The sequence below is a fragment of the Leopardus geoffroyi genome, chromosome A3, assembly GCF_018350155.1.
Source record: "Leopardus geoffroyi isolate Oge1 chromosome A3, O.geoffroyi_Oge1_pat1.0, whole genome shotgun sequence".
NCBI lineage: Eukaryota > Metazoa > Chordata > Mammalia > Carnivora > Felidae > Leopardus > Leopardus geoffroyi.
This window is the reverse complement of record NC_059336.1, coordinates 111,337,953-111,345,606: the sequence shown is the minus strand read 5'-3', so window position 1 is coordinate 111,345,606 and position 7,654 is coordinate 111,337,953. Positions and strand designations below refer to the sequence as shown.

The 7,654-nt window shown below is 40.3% G+C and overlaps 1 long non-coding RNA gene across 1 annotated transcript; it reads right to left on the bottom strand.

The window, feature by feature from the left end:
- Nucleotides 1–2,436: 2,436 nt before the first annotated feature.
- Nucleotides 2,437–5,431, bottom strand: LOC123579735. Its single transcript, XR_006702927.1, has 2 exons — nt 5,265–5,431; nt 2,437–4,282 (listed from the first exon to the last, which is right to left on the bottom strand). It is a non-coding gene; the product is annotated as an uncharacterized LOC123579735 (long non-coding RNA).
- Nucleotides 5,432–7,654: the final 2,223 nt, after the last annotated feature.

The following is a 7,654-nucleotide window of genomic DNA, read 5'->3' as shown; positions in this document are numbered from 1 at the left end:
AATCTCAAAGCTCATAATGCAAGGTTTGCACAGCTAGGATCTGAAAGGTACTTACCCCCACCTTCAGAGATAGCTAGAAGGCAAGGAGCTTAAGGAGCTCAGCAGGTCTCTTTGTGTGGTTACTCATGGCTCTTGGGGGCTGTGGGGTCTCCTTTGGATCCCTCTCCTGACGACAGAACTGTTAAAAGATAAACTGTGGCATATGGAAAATTCTGACTTCATTTGAGCAAAAATGGATTCAAATCAGGCAGCATCCAACCTAGCAGTAGAAAGGAGTCTTGGAGAGCTGTGCAAAATGAAAGAACCTTAATTTTTTTATGTTTATTTATTTTTCAGAGAGAGAGAGAGAGAGAGAGAGCATGAATGGGGGAGGAGCAGAGAGAGGGAGACACAGAATCTAAAGCAGGCTCCAGGCTCCGAGCTGTCAGCACAGAGCCCGACGCGGGGCTAAAACTCACGAACTGTGAGATCTTGACCTGAGCCAAAGTCAGACAATTAACCGACTGAGCCCCCCAGGCGCCTCTAAATGAAAGAATTTTATAGGCAAAAGGGAACAGGAACAAGAAAGTTATACTAGGAAAACAAAACAGTTCCTTTTCTGTGAGGGGTGGTAGATTACCTACCGGGCGCTGTTCAGGTGACTCCCGGTTACTGGCTTTAGGATTCTGTGCCTCCTAGATTTCAATATCTGTTTTATTCTCCAGAATGGGGAAGTTCTCAGCTGATTTGTTCAAGTATACCTTCCACCCCTTCCTCTTTCTTCTTCTTCTGGAACTACTACGATATAGATATTGTTCTGTTTCATTGAATCACTTAGTTCTCTAGTTCTCCCCTCGTGATCCAGAATTTTTAAATCTTTTTCTCAGCTTCACCTTTTTCCCTAATTTTACCTCTATTTCACTTAATCTCCCCTCTGCCTCTTCAATCCTCACTGTCACCGCCTCTAGTTTATTTTGCACTTCATTTGCAGCACTTTTTAATTCATCATGACTATTATTTAATTCCTTGATCTCTGCAGCAATAGATTCTCTGCTGTCTTCTGTGCTTTTTTCAAGCACAGCAATTAATCTGCTATTACTCTAAATTCTTGTTCAGTTATATTGTTTATATCTGTTTTGATCAATTCTTTAGCTGTCATTTCTTCCTGGAATTTCTTTTGAGGAGAATTCTTCCGTTTCATCATTTTGGCTAGTTTTCTGTCCCTTATGTGTTTTAAAAGTTTTTATGTGACCTTAACCTGTGAGCACTACTGTATTAAAGAGGGATCATACACTGTCCAGGGCCTGGCCCTTCAGGAGGTGTTTTTTTGGAGTGTGTTACTTGCTCTCTGTTTTTGTGACTTTGGTTACTTTACCTCCCTACTAGAAGTGATGTTTTGGACCTTCCACCAGATGTGCTTTGATTTTTTTGTCATTGAAGTAGCCCTGGAAAGGAAAACAAACAAAAGACAACCAGAAAACAAAAACAAACACAAAAACAAAAGCTAAAAACCAGAAACACCAGCTACAAGTAAACACCAGGGTGGAGGCAGTGCTGATGGAAGCGGCCTTATCCCACACAAAGAGAGAAATGGCAGGGGTGGGGAAAAAGAACAGAAAATAAAAACTGACCAGAGAAACTACATGGCTTAATCCAGAGAGAGAGAGAAAGAAAAATAGAGAAGGTATAGAACATGTATAAAGAGAATAGATTAACTATGTCTGCTTAAACCAACCAATAACCAGAGTAACCAGACTAGAGGAGGGAAGAGACAAGAAGGAGAAAAGGAAGGAAGACTATATCTATATAATAAGAATTATCCGAGAATTAAATCAGGCAATGCAAGAGCGCCGGTCTGGAGGAGGGCCTGTCCGGTTTGTCAGCACCAACTCGGCTGCCGTAGATAGGCAGTTAGCTGGCGCGGAGGGGCGTGGTTTGGTGCAGGCGGTCCCGCCTCCCCTGTGGACCCGCCGCCCTTTCCCAGAAGCCCCACCTTGGTGGTGATCCGGCGAAACATGGCGACGCCCAGTCTCTCTTCCACAGACCGGGTGATCCAAACCACTCTGTTCAAGCCGTCCTCACTGTGCCCTGGGAGCAAAGAAGGCGGTTTGTCCCACCCCGCCAACTCCCGCACCTCCCTGGTGCTTGGCTGGGACTTAAACCCTGATATCTTTAAGGTTCCCACTCCGTCCGCCGGGGTTTCGGGCAAGTGCAGCTCCGCACTGCCCAATATATGGTCTCCGGCTGGAGGGCGCAGGCAGTCTTTTGTCTTTTTAGCGGATATATACCTTCTTCCCACAGCATTCCAGGAAGGGGATTACTTTCTCCCACTTAGAACTGCGTGTCTGAACCGGTTACCAAGCCCTGGGCTGGCTCCCTTCCTCCCCAGGTGCGTGAACAGAGCAGCCCATTCCAGTCCAGGGAAAGCCCCGCAGTTAGAGATTGTATCTTTCTCCATCCTGGTCCCTGGTTTTTTCCTTGTCCAGATACAGTCCTACACTTCCCCAGCCTCCCTTTCTCTTCCCTTTGTCTCTCCGCAGGAGGGGATCCCTTCCCTCCATTCCTCTGCTGCGGGTTTTCTCTCTCCCAGTTTGCAATCATGCATCTATGGCCCGCCAGGTTGTCCCAGTGCCCGGAGGCATCTCTGTCACTTTGCTTCCTGGACTCTTGGAGTTCAAAGTCTGTTGGCCTCAACACTACTGTGTTTGAGAGATGAGGGAACTTCGGATCCCCCTACTTCTCCACCACGTTGGAAAGTTGCTAGATCTTAAGCATTCTTACCGAACAAAAGAGAGTTAACTATGTGACAGGTTAGATGTGTTAATTATCTTGATGTTGGTAATCATTCTACAATGTATATGTATATCAACCCATCACATGCACTTTAAATATATACAAGTACGGTTTTCAATTACCACTTAATAAGGTTAAAAAAATTATTTGGATCAATCTTCCAATTCATGAGTTTAGTTCCTGTATCATGAGTTTAGCTGTATCATTTCTCCTAATCTAACCCCTCGGTATTTACTTTTAGTTTAGTTACCATGTTTCTTAATTCTCAAGGCTTCAAATTTGCTTTTCTATTGAAGTCTGTCATTTTATTCTCTCCTAGAGGGTACTAATAAGTATTTTTGTTTTTCCTATATTAAAATTTTGGTGTGATCATTTCTTAATTTTGTTGAATCTCTTCTCTTTTGAGTTTCCTTACATGTCTGGGACTTTGTTGAATGTTTGTATTTTTAGATTAGCATCTAAGAAACACTGAAAATACCCATAGAGGGGGGAAAATGAGTCTCAATGAGGAGTCCTATGTCCAGCAGTTATGTAATGGAGCAAAAGGCGGGACTTGTGGTGGGCTAGCATGTTGTAAATGCATGAGAATATTTCACTTGTTCAGGAAGGGGAGGCACCCATTCTTCATAGTAGACATAAGTTGTCTGGAACCTTCTCCATACCTTGTACTCTATAACTCTCATAATCTCTTGTGAGAATGTCTAAATTCGAATTCCTTATTCATATTGTACCCCTCCAACTCTATCCTGAGGCCAAATTAGGAAACAGTGGAAAATAGTAATGAATAGACATTTGTCATTAGTTTCCCTTCATCCAGCCTCTGAACCCTTTTCCATGTTAGGAGAATTTTCCACCGTAGGAGTCTTGCTGAGGCAAAGAATGCCCCCTTTATAAAAAACCGAAGCTCTTGTGATTCTCTTTTCTAGTTATCAGACTTAGACTCTGCCAATCAAAATACATCTGTGCCGGATTTGAAGCTCTGAAAGTGAAGATCTGTGCCCACGCCTGCAAAATTCACTTCCTGGAGCAGAAGTGGCTCAATGGTAAGTCATTGCAATACTACCTGAATAGGGTTGTAGAGATTCCATAGCAAGGCCACTTCTGTGGCTTGGAGTTGTTGCTCCTGGCGGCCCAGCCTCCGTCCTGGTTCTCCAGCCTTCTGGCAATTCTGTGAGCCACGCCAATCCGTATCTGCTTCATTCAGAGTAATTTTCGCTTGCACTTGACAACTGATTAGTACCCTTGGCAGAACTACTTCACAGCCCTTTTATTAATTACCAATCAGACCTCACAAGGCCTCCTTCTCCAAAACATACCACCTGGAGGAAAAGGTGGGTTTTTCTCTTTGCCTGCCTTGTGCTTTTCAGCAATCTCGCGTTCCATTGTCGGCCGAATATTACATGTTCTGTTTCTTTCAAAAAATGCACCACTCTTCTGGGTTTTGGTCACTCTTCCCAGTTTTCCAGATTCCTATGCATCCCCTTTTCTTTTATGTATGTTTCCATGAGATCTGGGATGGTAGGAAAAGTACATCCTATTTTTAAGAAACCATACTGAACTGAAAATTAACTATTTTATTTTCCACCTTTTACTCCTGATTCATTTTAAATAATAATTGCCATGTGAGTATACTTAAAACTTTATATATGAATGTGTATATATGTGTGTATGTGTGCGTGCATGGGTGTGTGTGTGTGTGAGAGAGAGAGAGAGAGAGAGAGAGATCTATAGATCACCGGAAGAATTTCTAACTTAATGGCGATGTTAGGAAACAAGTGGAGGCCTTGGTATCAGGTCGTACTGTACTGATATGTCATTCTTTATCACTGTGATCAGTGTAGTCAGGTTGTTTTCAAATTGCTTTCATTGTCAATCAGCAAAGTAAACATTCCATTCCAATTTAGCCCATATAGCTCCTCATCTGCTTTCAATGGGGATCATCTACAGTGTGTTCATTCTCTCTTTGGTTTTTTGTTTGCCTAAATACCTGTTTGAGATGGAATCATGAAGATTATGACGGTGTCTATTTACTTTGGTGAATATGACATTTCTTCAGGCCTACAGTAAAATCATTACCTAGGTTTATTCAATGTAGAGGTCCATTTATATTTGAAATCATATGCTGCCAAAAAGCCTGAATAAAATAAATGTTTTGTTAACTGGACCCTACTTTGAATGTAGCTAGGTCCATTGCAAGCAGATGTACTTAAAGCTACTGAAAAAAAATCTATACTTTTCAATACAGAATTGTCAGCACATTGCAGGTGCCCAATCACAATCTCGTGTGCTTGATATTCATTCTTTCCTGCCCTTCCCCCACCAAAAATTTCCTCTAATTTATCTGCATTTTTAAAAGTTGTCGATTCCTATAGTGGGTTTTCGTAAGCTAGGGCACACCTGTATATATTTCTAACCACTGAATATTCCAGTTGCCTCAATATCACATTCCCCAATACTGCCTTAAAGACATTCTCTGTTTCTGTTTCCTTTACCTTTGCTGGTTTTCTTCTGGTGAGCTAATACTTTTCAGGCGCTCTTTTTTCAATTTGCTTTAAACTTCTGACTCTACTCTCTGAGTTTTCCTGCTTCTCTTTAAACTTGAGTCAGGCTGTCAACACCACTTATTGAATGCCTGCTGTGAAAAGATACAAAAGGAATCAAGGCGACACTTCCTTTCCTGGAAGACTGTAAAATCTACTTGGTGAGACAGAATATACATTCCCGTTGAAAGCATGTAAGACTCCAAAATGACCTGAAATAAGCATGTATTAATTTGGTCAAACACTTACATGTATTCTAAAAGAATGCAGTGTTCTTTAGTACTGTGCAAGATTGATTAAGTCTCTTCTAGATCTGAGTTTTGAGTGTCAAACCTATCAGACATCATGTCTCCTTTTATAATAAATATTTTATGATAACTTTTTACTATTTCAAAATGAAATGAATAGATGACAAAATCTAACAATGCACATAATTTCAAGGAAATTAATATAAGGTCTTATCTGCAACACAAAGGAGAGTAAAAATATTTTATAATCAAATAACATATATTTCAAAATATAACTGGCCAGGCACATGAACACTAGAAGACAAAATGAGGTAGAATCAGATTCTCGTCCCATATGTGGCAATTGCAAATGTGTTGGTGGCTCAAAAGTCAGGAAGCATGGCTGTCAGAAGTGTGGATTTCCACAGTGGTGACCTACTCTTGGTCAAGTCCCAGAGGAAAACAAATATTCCCTTGGCTTATATGTAGGTTACACCTGTGAAAAAAATCACTGTGTATTAGAAAAATCACTATGTATTGTTGTATGCAACCATTTTGTTTCCTATATGTGAAAGGGTTAAATTCTGGTCTCAATTAGAAGCAGGCATCCCATTTATATGAGGACCCAGGGTCTGTTCAAATATGGCAAGGATTTGGAACTGTTCTTTATTGTACAAGATTGTCCTCACACTGAGGGATGTCTAATATCTTCCTGCTCGCCACCCTGTCCAATCATGTGACAACTGCATGTGTCTCCACATATTTGCCAAAGCATCCTCTGGATATGGGGCTACCTGTGTTGAGAATAACTGGAAGTAGAAGAGAAGACAGATCTTTAGTGATAAATGGGCCAAGCATTTCAGCACCTTCTTTCCATCTCTTTGGTTCCTAAGCCTTATTCATGTCAAAACCATGTGGAGAAACCTCTCATCTATCTAGTTAACACACGCTTAACACGTACTTCCATCGTGTGTTCTATACCTGAAACTGTTATAAACGCTCTACGTATATTACCTCATTTAATCTATTTACCAACCTTTCAGGTAGCTTTAAGGTAGACACTATCAGTACAAATTACAGATTAGGAAACTTGCATATTGAGAGGTTAAATGATTTGTGCAGGTCGCACAGCTAATAAATATAGAAGCTAAGATTCTAATATAGGTATTTTGGTTTCATGGTGAATGGTAAGTTAATATATTATGCATTAGACATATAAATCCCATCCTCAGTGGTTTTGATTCAGTAAATCTGGTGTCAGGATAGAAAAATCTGTATGTATGTGGATAAGACTTTCACATATATATAGTGAGAAAGACACTGACTCGTATATGGAAACTTCAGTACTATACCACAGCTCAATTGGGAGTGACAAGAAGGAGACTTCTATCATTACAGTCAAATCTCTGTATTAGAGTGTAATGAGAAAGCAAAAGAAAACAAAAACAAAACAATAACAACAACAACAAAACAGTGGGTGGGGAACTATCCATTTAGAACCTTGGAAGCCAGGCTAATACACATCACTTTTGTAAAATTGTCAATAGGGAGCTATGCATTGTTCAATACAATGAAACATATTGAAAACACAGCATCAGAGGAAGAGCATGAATAGCATTAATAAACATAAAAATGTTATAACACATTCAGCAAAACATATAAAGATAATAAATCTGCACCTGGAGAAAGTACATTAGGTTGTATGCCTGATGTGGGGAAAAAAGCAATAGTATCTAATTGGCTGTTGCATAGCTTTCAATTATGAGGCTTACAAACCAATTAGATAATTGTGAGCTCATAGATAGATAAGCACCGGGATTTAGAAAATACCTTTGAGAACATTAGGTCTGGAGACCACAAACCCAAACACTTATAAGATCAAGCAGATAATGAGAAAGAATACTTCTAAGACAATGGGGAAGAGTGGGGAGGGTGTCAAACTTGAACATGCATAGAGGGCAGCTGTCGTTTTGTTCCAAGCAATTACTGTTAGGATAATTATACTAGCCCAATATTAGCACACACTCTGATTTTAAAGAAAGCCAAGACATTCATATTTTTAGTCAAACAGTTCACATTTTACCATGTTATGCTCAAACATATTTTAGAAATTTT